The following is a 15,826-nucleotide window of genomic DNA, read 5'->3' as shown; positions in this document are numbered from 1 at the left end:
CACAAACACACACACACAGTTACAGGCAGACAGCCATACACATACACATGCAGTCCTTGGTGTCTAGTGGTTGTGAAATCAGGGGCTCCTTTCGGCTTCCTCCTCAATGTGCAGCAGAAACCAGGCAGAGGTTAGTTCCATCCCGCTGCCCATTTAGTTCTGCTATAAAAAGTTTTAACATTTTACATCAACTGCTTCTGTTTTTTTTTTTTTTTTATAAGAGTTCAATTTTTTCCCCTTATTTTTAGGTGACCTATTTTCTGAGGAAAAGACAAAAACCCTTGTGCATTGGTTGACAATAGTTGAAATGCCATAGAGGATAACTGCAGGTAAATGGAATGATTTTAAATCACTGAATGTCAGATGGTTGTGCAATGTACTTGAGTGCATTCCCCTCTGGCACTCAGAGTCAGAAGTTCAGAGAAAGGTTCTAGAAGATTTGCCACTTCTTGCACATATTTGTATAGTGGTCATATAAAAAATACAAATGAGATGAAGGCCAGGGCACCAGAGTAGCTCGCTGTGCTCCACTCACAATGCTATAGAGTAGCAGAAATATTGGAATAAGCAGCGGTTTCAGCAGAAATATAGATCATACAATGTTACCTGCAAATTCTGTGTATAGAATATAGTGATAGACTGGGTGTTTAATATACCAACACCAGTCAATAGGTGGAGCGCTCAAAGTGAGGTAACTTACCCCCCTCTTTGGCTCTTTAAATAACCTGGAGGTGGGGATAAAAATAAAAAGCAATATCGTGTGATACATTTAAATAAATAGTGGGATGGAAATAAAAAAATATATAGACCCACTCACATGGTTCTGAGCCTAGCAGGATAGGCTCAGATCACTTGGACAGGCGTGTTTGGGATGACACGGAACCTTACATTGGAGGAGGATCCCATTGTGCCTTTAAGAGATAAAATGCCAAATTTGGTGCAGTATGCAGATGTATATCAATAAGGAAGGCAAAATATATGAAACTGCTCACCTGGTTCAGAGCCTAGACCCTGGCTCTGAGTTAATTGGTGTGTGTGTCTATAAGGGGAAACAAAACCCTATAGATATATAGCAGGAACACAGGATATGTTACACAGGATATGCTATATATCTATAGGGTTTTGTGTCCCCTTATAGACACACACACCAATTAACTCAGAGCCAGGGTCTAGGCTCTGAACCAGGTGAGCAGTTTCATATATTTGTCCCACGACAATCTTTTTTAAGCGCCTGAACACACAATATTTCTCTTTTTGTCAAATTCTGTGTATCACTGAAGCCCCTCCAATGTTTTATGTGTCTGATGTCAATAAGAAGATGGATCATGTATTGTCAGTAAATAAAATCTCAGAGGCTTCAGATATCCAACAGTTGAGGCTATTTTGGGGTACAAGATACAGTCTGGGTACACATCATTTATGCCCTCTGCCTGGGACATTATATCAATATCCCTTTAACAGATGAAAGTCAATGGGAAGTTCTAAATGTTCAAATTGTTTGTTCTTTCACATGGAACATCTCCATTAAAGGGACACGGTGAAATGGTTCTCCTATCATCTGTTATAGGAATATTGGTGGATGGACCTTCAAGACATTTAGAACGTTGCAGTTTTATATACTTGACATTGTTTATACTCCAATGTATACAATAAAGTGCTGAACTTGTTTTAGCTAATGTATATATAAACAATTACAATATATAAACACTAGCCTGTAAAAATTATGCTTTTCTGAGGGTTGTAAAAACTCAAAATCATTTCAATAGTATAATCTAGATCAGTGGTTCCCAACCCAGTCCTCATGTATCCCCTAACAGTCCAGGATTTAAGGGATCGCCCAGTTGTGTCTAAGGTGTTTTTAGAAAAAGAAAAAAAAACTTTAGACACAACATGGTAATCCCTAAATCCTGGACTGGTAGGGGGTACTTGAGGACTGGTTTGGGAACCCCTGATCTAGATTATAAAAAATACAAAACATGAGTTGGGAGATATTGAAACATTCTGGTCTACACATAGTTATACAGGTATTATAGTGAACCTCCCTTTACTGTGTTACTGTAATATTGTTTCATTAGGTGTAGTATTGTATTGTGTCAGTAATTACAGTAATGTAACAGCAGTGAACTTATTACCATACGAATACAGGGAATCTGCTTCCATTCACACACAATAGAATTAGCAAGGCTGGGCATCGATATTGGATGATTAAAATTCATCGCAAGGAGGAGGATGAGATTGAAGGTAGGGCTTGGTACAGGCCAATCAAGTTTCTTCCACTCTACTCGTCAATAAGCAGTGCTGTATTGACCTCACTTGGTGCAAAAGGTTTATTGTCATTCTAAAGCAGAATAGTGACTTCCCTAGACATTACTACAAATAAATCCCATAAAATGTCATTTTATGCTGTTGATTTAACCCCTTAGTGACCAGAACGTTTTTCAATTTTCTTACCGTTTGGGACTAGGGCTGTTTTTTTACTTTTCTGCTGTGTTTGTGTTTAGCTGTAATTTTCCTCTTACTCATTTACTGTACATACACACATTATATACAGTTTTTCTCGCCAGTAAATGCTCTTTCTAAAGATACCATTATTTTCCTCATATCCTATAATTTACTATAATTTTTTTTATAAAATATGATGAAGAAAAACATTTTAAAACACACTTTTTCTAACTTTGACCTCCAAAATCTGTTACGCATCTAATACCACCAAAAAACACCCGTGCTAAATTTTGTCCTGAGTTTAGAAATACCCAATGTTAACATGTTCTTAGCTTTGTTTGCAAGTTACAGGGCTATACGTACAAGTAGAACATTGCTGTTTCAAAATATATATTTAAAAAAAAAACAATAATAATAACAAAGTATTTAACCAGGAAAGGTATATTAAGATTACTCTGGTTTTCAAGTACACCTTGGGGATGTTACCTTAGCCCTGGGGTGCCCAACTAGTCGATCACGATCGACCGGTCGATGGTGGGCTGATTCTCAGTCGATCACGACGGCAGGAAGTGGGCACACAGCGCTCCCTCCTGTCAGGCACTCTGTGTAGCATGGCCGAGTGGAGTAGTGCGCACTGTGGTACAGGAACTTATGTCTCCTGTACCCTGCCGGACTGAACGAAATTGCTCACTGAGAGAGCACTTCCTGTCAGTCCAACCAGGTACAGGAAACTGAAGCTACTGTACCGCTGTCCACTCCCCTCAACCACGCTACCAGAAAGGTAGGAGACACACCGGGGACATAGGGAAGGAACACTTTGGGACAGGGGAGGGGAGTGGAAGGAACACTTTGGGACAGGGGATGGGGGCGAAAGAACACTACAGGAGGGGGGAGGGGGAAAGAACACTATGGGACAGGGGAGGGGGTCTGTCTGTAGTGAATATAAGAAAATAAACACACTATGTGACACTAAGGCTTGAATATTTTTTTTCAGGGCTGTTCCCAGTCCGGCTCTGCTGCCACTGCTTGTTTGCATGCACACAGCGCCGCACGGTAGTTAGCACATACTGGGGTCGACCATGCAGTGCTCCTATTCGCCAAAGCACAATCTGCCAACATCCACGGTCCCAGTAGGCTCCAGGCTAACACAACCGTGTGCCCTATGACTCTGGCACCAAGGGGTACAAGCCAATGCCCTTTTTATACACCCTGAATTGCATGAAAACCCGCTGCAGGACCCGGGCCTACCATTCAGAAGGGAGCCCAGAACCTGTGTGTTGTCTCCACACGATGCCCATATATCAAGCAGGGAGGGGGGACGAAAAAAAAAATATAATTAAAAAAAATAATAATAATAATAAATAATAATACAAAAAAAATAATAATATAAAAAAAATAAAAAAAATAATAATTAAATAATAAATAATATAAAAAAATAATAATATAAAAAAATAAAAAAAAATAATAATTAATAATATATTAAATGCCCACCCCCACCCCCACAACACATACACAAACACACACTGCATCACACACACTCACACTTCATTCATATACACACACTGCACTCACACACACTGCACTCACACACACTGCACTCATACACACTGCACTCACACACACTGCATTCATACACACACTGCACTCACACACACTGCATTCATACACACACTGCATTCATACACACACTGCACTCATACACACTGCACTCATACACACTGCACTCATACACACTTCACTCATACACACTGCACTCATACACACTGCACTCATACACACACACACTGCATTCATTATATACACACACTGGAAATAAATATTCAATTAATATATACGCACACACACTGCACTCATACACACACACTGCACTCATACATGCACTGCACTCATACACTCACTGCACTCATACACGCACTGCACTCATACGCACACACTGCATTCATTATATACACACACTGTAAATAAATATTCAATTAATATAATTTTTTTAGGATCTAATTTTATTTAGAAATTTACCAGTAGCTGCTGCATTTCCCACCCTAGTCTTATACTCGAGTCAATAAGTTTTCCCAGTTTTATATTCGGGTCGGCTTATACTCGAGTATATACGGTATGAACGCTAACTTTGGCCAGTGTTTGTGACTAAGTGGCTACTAAAAAAGACTCAACATACCCCATTAGCAATACCTTGGGTTGTCTTCTTTTGCAAATGGTATGCCATGATGGGGTTAATTTTCATTCCTGGGCTGCTATACGGTCTCAAAGACAACATAGGCCCAGCAAACCAATCTGGCAAATATCAATGTGCAAACATGGAAAAGCCCTACATTTGACCCCTGTACGTTTGCAAAAACCCACAAAACCTGTACATTGAGGGCACTGTTGTACTCGAGAGATGTTGCTGAACACGTATTTGGGTGTTCTTTGTCAGTAACACATAACTGGAACTGAGAATTCATGCCTAAAGTACAATGTGAGAGAAAAATAACACAGAAAACGACTACCCAAAGGTTTGACAAAGACTGGTGGTAGAATTAGTGCATGGAAAGTGTTAAAATACCACCATTTGAAATATATGGTTTTGTGGGGATAAATTACATTGGTCGGCTTCAAAAATGTGCCAAATAGGACATGGGTGCATGATGACCAGCTGTGAAAATTCCAAGTTGGAAAACTGGAAAATGCACACCCTCCAAATAAGGTCTTTTAGCCGCCACACCTGTACATGGTGGGTATCACTGTACTCTGGAGATGTTGCTGAACACACGTGTTCTGTGGCAGTATCCCTTAAAGTTCTCTGTACATGTATTCTTAAATTGCTATGTACCGTATATACTCGAGTATAAGCCGAGTTTTTCAGCCCATTTTTTGGGCTGAAAAACCCCAACTCGGCTTATACTCGAGTCACTGTCTGTATTATGGCAATTTGCATTGCCATAATACAGACTGGGGGAGAGGGGGGCTGGCAGAGCTGTAACTTACCTGTTCTGCAGCTCCTGTCAGCTCTCTCCTCCTCCGCGCCGTCCATTCAGCACCTCGGTCAGCTCCCAGTGTAAGTCTCGCGAGAGCCGCGGCTCTCGCGAGACTTACAGTGTGAGCTGATAGAAGGAGCTGCACGGACGGCGCAGAGGAGGAGAGAGCTGACAGGAGCTGCAGAACAGGTAAGTACAGCTCTGACAGCCCCCCTCTCCCCCCCACTGAACTGCCACTGGACCACCAGGGAAGGAGCCCCCCTCCCTGCCATATATCAAGCAGGGAGGGGGGACGAAAACAAATAAATATATAAATAAAATTAAAAAAAATAATAATAAAAAAAAAAATTAATAACAAAAAAAAGGGGGATAAGGACCACTATGGGAGGGAGGGGGGGTATAAGGACCACTATGGGAGGGAGGGGGGGGGGGATAAGGACCACTATTGGAGGGAGGGGGGTATAAGGACCACTATGGGAGGGAGGGGGGTATAAGGACCACTATGGGAGGGGGTGGGATAAGGACCACTATGGGAGGGAGGGGGGTATAAGGACCACTATGGGAGGGAGGGGGGTATAAGGACCACTATGGGAGGGAGGGGGGGGTATATGGACCACTATGGGAGGGATGGGGGGGGGGATAAGGAACATTATGGGAGGGAGAAGGGGGATAAGGGCCACTATGAGAGGGAGGGGGTGGGATAAGGACCACTATGGGAGGGGAGGGGGAAGTAAGGACCACTAGGGGAGGGGAGGGTAAGGACCACTAGGGGAGGGGTGAGTCAGGACCACTGGGGGGGGGTGAAGGAACACGGGGGTGGGGAGGTAAGGACCACTGAGGGAGGAGGAGGGGAAGTCAGGACATATGGGGGAGGGGGCGGCAAAAATTTTTTTGCCTACGGCGGCAAACATCCTTGCACCGGCCCTGCACACACTGCATTCACACACTGCATTCATGCACACACACACTGCACTCATACACACACTGCACTCATACACACACGCTGCACTCATACACACACACATACGCACACACTGCATTCATTATACACACACTGTAAATAAATATTCAATTAATATATTTTTTTTAGGATCTAATTTTATTTAGAAATTTACCAGTAGCTGCTGCATTTCCCACCCTAGTCTTATACTCGAGTCAATAAGTTTTCCCAGTTTTTTTGGATGAAATTAGGGGCCTCGGCTTATATTCGGGTCGGCTTATACTCGAGTATATACGGTATGTCAAAAAAATCACCAATTTGTTTTTATTTCTTTTTTAATTTGGCATCGGTTGGTGGTAAAATGGTTGCAGGAAAAGAGTCAAAATACCGCAAGTTTAATACCTTAGGTTGTCTTCTTTTGAAAAAATATATACATGTGAAGGGTTATTCAGGGATTACTGACAGATATCAGTGTTACAATGTAACTTGCGTTCCAAACAAATGGTTTGGAAATAGCAAAGTGCTACTTGTACTTATTGCCCTATAACGTTCCAAAAAAAAAAAGCTAAGAACATGTTAACATTGGGTATTTCTGAACTCAGGGCAAAATGTAGAAACTATTTAGCACGGGTGTTTTTTTTTTTTGGCAGGTGTGTAACAGATTTTGGGGATAAAAGTTCGAAAAAGTTGTTTTTTTTTCATTTTTTTATCATATTTTTTTATTTTTTATAGTAAATTATATGATATGAATAAAATAATTGTAATCTTTAGAAAGACCATTTAATGGTGAAAAAAACTGTATATGAGTAAGAGGAAAATTACAGCTAAACACAAACACCGCAGAAATGTAAAAACAGCCCTGGTCCTAAACGGTAAGAAATTTGAAAAGTGGCCCGGTCACAAAGGGGTTACGAGAGTGTTCCCAATCTCAGCTCGTTACCTGTATAAAAGACACCTAGGAGCCAGAAATCTTGCTAAATTGATAAGGGATCAAATAATTGTTTCACTCATTAACATGCAAATCAATGTATAACTTTTTTGACATGCCTCTCACTGTTAAAATACACCGACCATTAAAATTATAGACTGATCATTTCTTTCTCAGTGGACAAACATTCAAAATCAGCAGGGGATCAAATACTTTTTTCCCTCACTGTATTTGGCCAGTTCCTGTAGGCTGAGCATTGTAAAGGCTGGCTTTTCTGAAAAAACACTGTGTTTGCATTGCTGTTTATGACCACCTTTAGTGGCTGTCACTCGGATAGTCATTAGAGGAACAACCTGGGCTCCACTGATTTAATGCATCTCAATGATGAAATGCTGATTGGTCAAAGCTTTGTGATTTGCCGTGCATGCACACTAGCCACCCAACTGGCTGAGATCATCAGGATTGATGATCTCAGATAAGTAGGTGGGGCAGCAACACAGGGACCTGCATTTCACAGGATATAAGGTAAGAAAATCTGCTTTTTTTAACCCCCATGGGGCGATAGTCTAAATAGTGAGTAGAACACTATAGCATTAGGAAAACATATTTGTATTCCTAATGCTGTAGTGTTCCTTTAAATGGTTTTCAAGCCACTTCAATGAGATGAAGGAGTGACAATGCCTACAGTATTCCTTTAAGATTCAACGTTGAACACCACGCTAGGTAAGACTTGGTAGTCAACTAGATTCTTCAGTAAGATTTAGCATTACCTTGGGAAAAGCTGGTGATATATGTGTGTTCCCACGCTTGTGATAGTGATGTATAATTTCACCTACGTATAACATCTGTGTCTATTAAACTAAACTATGAAGTCAAATCTATTTGTAAATATTGCCTTTCAAACATTGTTATAGAGTGATGATGTAATGTTGCCCACTGTAGTGTTATTGCACCTTTTATAATTGTGGGATACACAGTACAAGTCTGGATACACACCACACAGAAATAATCCTGAACCCACCTAACTACCTGTAAGTCTACAGATCACCTTCACATTCACTAACCGGCCCTAAAGTCAAATATCTCCCTAAGCACCACCCAAGCCTTACCTTACCCTTAACACCCACCGAGCCAAGCTTTACCCTAACGTCACCCCTTAGTGGTATGTTTTTAACATCATTCTCGTTAATTTCATGTAATGTAGCTGTGTTTTCATGAATGCAGCCATATTACTACTTCGCCGAAAGCCAAGTAGACGTTTAAAACTCGCCGTTTCCATGGTGATGCCTTAAATGTACATATGGAATATGCATGGTTAATCTAATCTGTTTCCGAGGACTCTGCTGACACACAATAATGGTATGAGACAAATTCAGGTCATGCTGTCAGCCCACCAAAAGATCCAGTGAAGAATCACAAAGATATGTATCAGTAATCAGTCACAGAACCTTTAATAGTACATGCAAAATATCTTGCTAAGAGCCCTATTGTCAAAACCATATGTGTCCCCCTATGCTAGCTCAGGATACTGTGTTCTATGTAGTTAAAGAGATAAGCAACAAAATAACTGAACAAGCTTATCTGTTCATGCACTACAGCCAAAGAATGCCAACAATTTGTGCTGCTCTACGTTTTGAAAAATGTTATTTCCCATTTTATTACCAGAATTTCCATCTGGTATTCAAAGCATTAAGCAAGATTTAGCACCTAGAAATAATTACATGAAGCAGGGTAACATAAGGTGTATATAACAGAGCTCTCTTGAAATGGTTAAACATATTTTAAAGGGACATTACAGTAAGATATTCATAGAATGTTTAATTTTGTTCATTATGGCAGGTGCAGGATTTTTTTTCAAACCATGCAAAGAAAGGAAAAGCAGAATACAGATATTTGTACCCCAACATTGACAGCTCTCTGACTTCAGTAAATTCTCTTGAAGTGCTAGTGGAACACTATAGGTACCAAGTGGTCTGGGTGCCATGTGCCCCCCGTTTTAACCCTGCAGTTAAATGTTTTGCCATTCTGCAGGAATGACAATGTTTTCTTTGCAGGGTTAACTTGCCTCTATGACAGCCAATAGAGGCGATTCTGTAAAATAGCAGTGAAAACGGCTACTATTTAATTAAAATGATCATTGGTACAGTGATGCATTTTTCCGCGCATGTGCACTAGTCTTCCAACGCTTTCCCATCATCGATGATCTCAGCCAAAAAGGCGAAGCTTCCCCGATGAGACCAGCACAGCAAGGGCTGAAAGGTATGTAAAATACTTTTTTTTTTTTAACCCTGGCAGCACTGGCCTGGTCACCTACACAGTTACTAAAGCACTATAGCGTTAGGAATACGTATTTGTATTTATAATGCTATAGTGTCCCATTATCTGGTGAATGACACAGTAGTAGTAAGTAAAAACAAAACAAAAAAACAAAAAAATTTCCTCATTCAGACAAAGTAGCGATCTTGAATTCTTCCAGCATGGGTTTGCAGATCAGCATAAATGAAAGAAAATATTTATGATGCAAAACAGCTTTTCCATAGGAAGATACGTTGTAGCAAACACTCACATGCTTAACCCCTTAAGTACACATGACATGTCTGACACGTCATGATTCCCTTTTATTCCAGAAGTTTGGTCCTTAAGGGGTTAAAGGGATACTATAGGCACCCAGACCTCTTCAGCTTATTGAAGTGGTCTGGGCGTAGTGTCCCAAATCCCTTAACCCTTCAACGGTAATTAATGCAGTTTTAAATAAACTGTAATAATTACCATTCAAAGGGTTAACTCCACCTCTAGTGGCTGTCTACCAGACATGCTATGCATTAAGGACATCCAGCGTCATGTAGAACCCAACAGGAAAGCATTATACAATTTTTTAATATTGGGGAAATACTCATGCGAGAGCGGGGGCAGAGCCCAAACCAGTGCCGAGGAACATCGGCGCTTGTCGTGCTTGTCTGGATCTGGTTATAACAAACAGGGTTGATCTTTTGACCAACTTTCAAGCAGGAGAGCTCTTGGGAAATAGTGATCACATTATGGTGTCTTTGGAAATAAACTCAACAAAGCAAAAGCACATCGGGTATACTAAAACATATCATTTTAAAAGGCCCAATTTTAATAAGATAAGGGCAGCTTTACAATATATTGACTGGCATAAACTCTAATGTGAAAAAAAACCACTGAGGATAAATGGAATATCTTCAAACAAATATTAAACAGGTACATTTCTCAGTATAGGTAATAAATATAAAATAAACAAACAAACCATAGATTAAAATTAAGAAAAGGACATTTAAAGCAGACAAATTAGAGGCAACCCAACAATGCAAACAGAAAGGCAATTAGAATGGCTAAGCTAGAAAATTTGTAATTAAGAGACAAAGAAAGCAAAACCAGCCCCTACATTTTTTTAAGGTAAATAATAAAAAGAAAAAAAAAAGAAAGTGTATGTACACTGAAAACAGAGATGGGTGTGTTAATTAATAAAGACCAGGAAAAGGTAGACATTTTATGTAACAATTTTTCCTCAGTATATATTAAAGAGGATCCTATGGTACGAGATATGCATATGATTGCTGCAATCCGGGGCCTGATGGTATTCATCCACGAGTACAAGGAGCTAAGTGTGGAAATAACTGAACCTCTGTATTTAATCTTTAAAGATTATTTTGTTTTAGGAATTGTAGGAAGGAAGATGTGGTTCCAATAATTAAGAAGGGTTTAAAAACTTTGCCTGGAAATTATAGACCTGTGTGCTTAACTTCTGTGAGTGGGAAAGTATATGAATGGTTATTAAGGGAGAATATTCAAGAATTCATTGGGAGGAGCAGTAATCAGCATGATTTTATGAAACATAGGTCATGTCAAACTAACCTAATTGTATTATACAGAGAGGTAAGTGAAAGTATAGATCAGGGTGTTGCAGTGGATGTGATCAACTTGGATTTTGCTAAGGCGTTTGATACGGTCTTCACATTAGGTTAGTGTTCAAACTAACATAAATTGGCCTAGATGAGATTCTTGTTCTTGGGTAGATCATTGGCTTAAAGATAGAGTATAGAAAGTTGTCCTTAATGGTACATTTTTAAGCTAAACAAAACTGGTATGGGTGTCCCTCAGGGTTCTGTTCTCGGAACGCTTCTATTAAACACATTTATAAATTATCTTAAAAGCCATGTTTCAGTATTAGCGGATGACACAAAACTCTGTAAAGTAATACAATGTGAGCAGGGTATTGCTTTGCTGCAGAGGGATTTAGAAAGATTGGGGGACTAGGCACTCAAATGGCAGATAAAAGTTAATGTAGAAAGATGCAAAGTTATGCACTTTGGGGTAAAGAATGCACAAACAACTTACACCCTAAATGGTAGTGAATCAGGGATAACAAAACATGAGAAGGATTTGGGAATTGTTATAGACAATACACTAGGCAACAATATGCAATGTCAATTAGCAGTTGCGAAGGCCAGTAAGATATTGTCATGTATAAATAGGGGCATTCATTCTCAGGATGAAAATTTAATTTTGCCTCTTTATAAATTGCTGGTAAGACCACACCTTAAATATTCTGTGCAATTTTGGTCACCTGTTCTAAAGAAGGATATTATGGCACTAGAAAACGTGCAGAGGTGAGCTAAAAAATTGATAAAAGAAATGGAGCATTTTAGTTTTGAAGAGAGTTTAATAAAGTTAAATCTCTTATTTGGAAAAACGGTGCCTTAGAGAGGATATGATAGCATTATACAATTATATTCGGGGCCAATAGAAACCATTGTCTTGAAATCTATTCATAAACAGGGCTATACAGAGGACACGAGGTCACGTATTTAGACTTGAGGAAAGGAGATTAAGTCTAAGGCAAAATAAAGTTTTTTTACAGCAAGAACCAGAAGGATGTAGAAATCTCTGCCTGAAGAGGTGGTTTTATCAGAGTCTATACAGATGTTTAAACAGCAATTGAATAAATAATTGAATAAATACTATGGGCTCTCTGTAAGATATGATGTTAATACTAGGGGCTATCTGTAGGATATAATGTTAACATTGTGGGCTATCTGTAGATATAATGTTACTACTATAGGCTATCTGTAGGATATAATGTTAATATTATGGGCTATCTGTATGATATAATGTTAATATTATGGGCTATCTGTATGATATAATGTTAATATTATGGGCTATATGTAGATATAATGTTAATACTATGGGCTATCTGTAGGATATAATGTTAATACTATGGGCTATCTGTATGATATAATGTTAATATTATGGGCTATCTGTATGATATAATGTTAATATTATGGGCTATATGTAGATATAATGTTAATACTATGGGCTATCTGTAGGATATAATGTTAATACTATGGGCTATCTGTATGATATAATGTTAATATTATGGGCTATCTGTATGATATAATGTTAATATTATGGGCTATATGTAGATATAATGTTGATACTATGGGCTATCTGTAGGATATAATGTTAATATTATGGGCTATCTGTATGATATAATGTTAATATTATGGGCTATCTGTATGATATAATGTTAATATTATGGGCTATATGTAGATATAATGTTAATACTATGGGCTATCTGTAGGATATAATGTTAATACTATGGGCTATCTGTATGATATAATGTTAATACTATGGGCTATCTGTAGGATATAATGGTAATACTATGGGCTATCTGTAGGATATAATGTTAATACTATGGGCTATCTGTAGGATATAATGTTAATACTATGGGCTATCTGTAGGATATAATGTTAATACTATGGGCTATCTGTAGGATATAATGTTAATACTATGGGCTATCTGTAGGATATAATGTTAATATTATGCGCTATATGTAGATATAATGTTAATATTATGGGCTATATGTAGATATAATGTTAATACTATCGGCTATCTGTAGATATAATGTTAATATTATGGGCTATATGTAGATATAATGTTAATACTATCGGCTATCTGTAGGATATAATGTTAATAATATGGGCTATCTGTAGGATATAATGTTAATACTATGGGCTATCTGTAGGATATAATGTTAATACTATGGAATATCTGTAGATATAATGTTAATACTATGGGCTATCTGTAGGATATAATGTTAATACTATGGGCTATCTGTAGATATAATGTTAATACTATGGGCTATCTGTAGATATAATGTTAATACTATGGGCTATCTGTAGATATAATGTTAATACTATGGGCTATCTGTAGGATATAATGTTAATACTATGGGCTATCTGTAGGATATAATGTTAATATTATGCGCTATATGTAGATATAATGTTAATATTATGGGCTATATGTAGATATAATGTTAATACTATCGGCTATCTGTAGATATAATGTTAATATTATGGGCTATATGTAGATATAATGTTAATACTATCGGCTATCTGTAGGATATAATGTTAATAATATGGGCTATCTGTAGGATATAATGTTAATACTATGGGCTATCTGTAGGATATAATGTTAATACTATGGAATATCTGTAGATATAATGTTAATACTATGGGCTATCTGTAGGATATAATGTTAATACTATGGGCTATCTGTAGATATAATGTTAATACTATGGGCTATCTGTAGATATAATGTTAATACTATGGGCTATCTGTAGATATAATGTTAATACTATGGGCTATCTGTAGGATATAATGTTAATATTATGGGATATATGTAGGATATAATGTTAATATTATGGGCTATCTGTAGATATAATGTTAATACTATGGGCTATCTGTAGGATAAAATGTTAATACTATGGGCTATCTGTAGGATATAATGTTAATACTATTGGCTATCTGTAGGATATAATGTTAATACTATTGGCTATCTGTATGATATAATGTTAATATTATGGGCTATCTGTAGATATAATGTTAATACTATGGGCTATTTGTAGATATAATGTTAATACTATGGGCTATCTGTAGGATATAATGTTAATACTATGGGCTATCTGTAGGATATAATGTTAATACTATGGAATATCTGTCGGATATAATGTTAATATTATGGGCTATCTGTAGATATAATGTTAATACTATGGGCTATTTGTAGATATAATGTTAATACTATGGGCTATCTGTAGGATATAATGTTAATATTATGGGCTATCTGTAGGATATAATGTTAATACTATGGGCTATCTGTAGATATAATGTTAATACTATGGGCTCGCTGTAAGATATGATGTTAATACTATGGGCTATCTGTAGATATAATGTTACAATATATCTGCAGACATGATATATTACTACCATGTGAAATCTGTATCACTGACAGACGGACAGGCATTCCGTTTAAGGTTTAATCAGCTCAGATGATACATTGTGGATATGGTGGTTCTGGGAGCTGTGATCTACATGGGTGAATAACTGCTAATATATCGATACAAACACCAACACACAGGATAAAAGAGCATATGGAGTGATATACAGAACCTAAAATGTCTAAAACAGCAAAAGATTGGGACCTGCATTGCATATTCCCTGCCAATCGATAGTGAGCTCTTCGGCTCAGCAGAAAAAAAAAACAAAAAACACCTGCACTCTTCCCCCACCCCCTTCCAAAATCCTAGCAAGGATTCTCCCCAGCCATCACAGGGTTAAGAAAGCTCTACATGCATGGCATTAATACAGCCGGCGAGCAAATCCAGCCTGCCCGTCATTCTTTCCAGATGTGGCTGGATTGCAACTCCCACAACCCTCAGTCTGCCATACTCCCTCCCAGCCAGCCGTGCCACCCATGGGTGGAGATGACATCATCCTGGGGAGCTGCTCGCCGTTTGCTGCACTGCAGTAAAGCTTCTCCACCATCCCTGTAAACCCAGCCACCAGAACATCCCTGGCTCGCAACATCTGGGGCCACACCAAGGCAGCCCCCCCTGGGAGGGAGCTGGGGGCCACACACTTACTTCTCTATCCTTGGGCTTCTAGCTGGCATCTTCCTGTTAGCAGCCTGGGGTGGGAGCAAAGCATTGGGTGAGCAGATAGAGAGGTCCAGTAACACCAGGATGGAGAGGGCAGATCTTTCTGACAAGCCCTGGGCTGGGTGTTCCTTTAAGCCCCTCAGTGGGCCCCCCAGCAGCAGTGGACTAGGTGGTGGGGCATGGAGAGACACTCAGGCTGTCCTCCTCCTCACCTGGCAGCCCCCTCCATCCTTTCCCTCTGCTCAGACAGGAATTGCTTCATCTGGAGAGAGGAGGGGCAGTGTGCAGCCTGGCAGTGTACACAGATACTCTCCCAGAAGTGCCCCTGAGGGCACCAGTCAGTCACTGTGACATACACTGCACTCCTCCCACAAACCAGCCCAAACTGGCATCTCTGGGCACACCTCCCAAATCCCAGCATCTTCACACCTGTGGTACCTTACATTATGAAATATCACCTCCTCCCCCCCCCCCCCCATTAAAAATAATTTCAAAACTGCCCTTTATATCGACTCCACATACTCTACATGAACCAGTTAATTGTTAATCGTGGCAGAATAACTTTTAATTAGGAAGATATTTATTAA

The 15,826-nt window shown here is 38.9% G+C and overlaps 1 protein-coding gene across 1 annotated transcript in view; it reads right to left on the bottom strand.

The window, feature by feature from the left end:
- LZTS3 (leucine zipper tumor suppressor family member 3) overlaps positions 1 to 15,514 on the bottom strand; it is a 95,849-nt gene extending 80,335 nt beyond the window's left edge. The window contains exon 1 of the mRNA XM_063457598.1: positions 15,225 to 15,514. The gene's annotated coding sequence lies outside the window, so the exon portion shown is untranslated. The remainder of the gene's footprint in view (positions 1 to 15,224) is intronic.
- Between the last annotated feature and the right edge of the window lie 312 nt (positions 15,515 to 15,826).

Source organism: Pelobates fuscus, chromosome 6, assembly GCF_036172605.1.
Source record: "Pelobates fuscus isolate aPelFus1 chromosome 6, aPelFus1.pri, whole genome shotgun sequence".
Taxonomy (NCBI): Eukaryota; Metazoa; Chordata; class Amphibia; order Anura; family Pelobatidae; genus Pelobates; species Pelobates fuscus.
The sequence above is the reverse complement of the archived record's forward strand: the minus strand, read 5'-3'. Positions and strand labels throughout refer to the sequence as shown.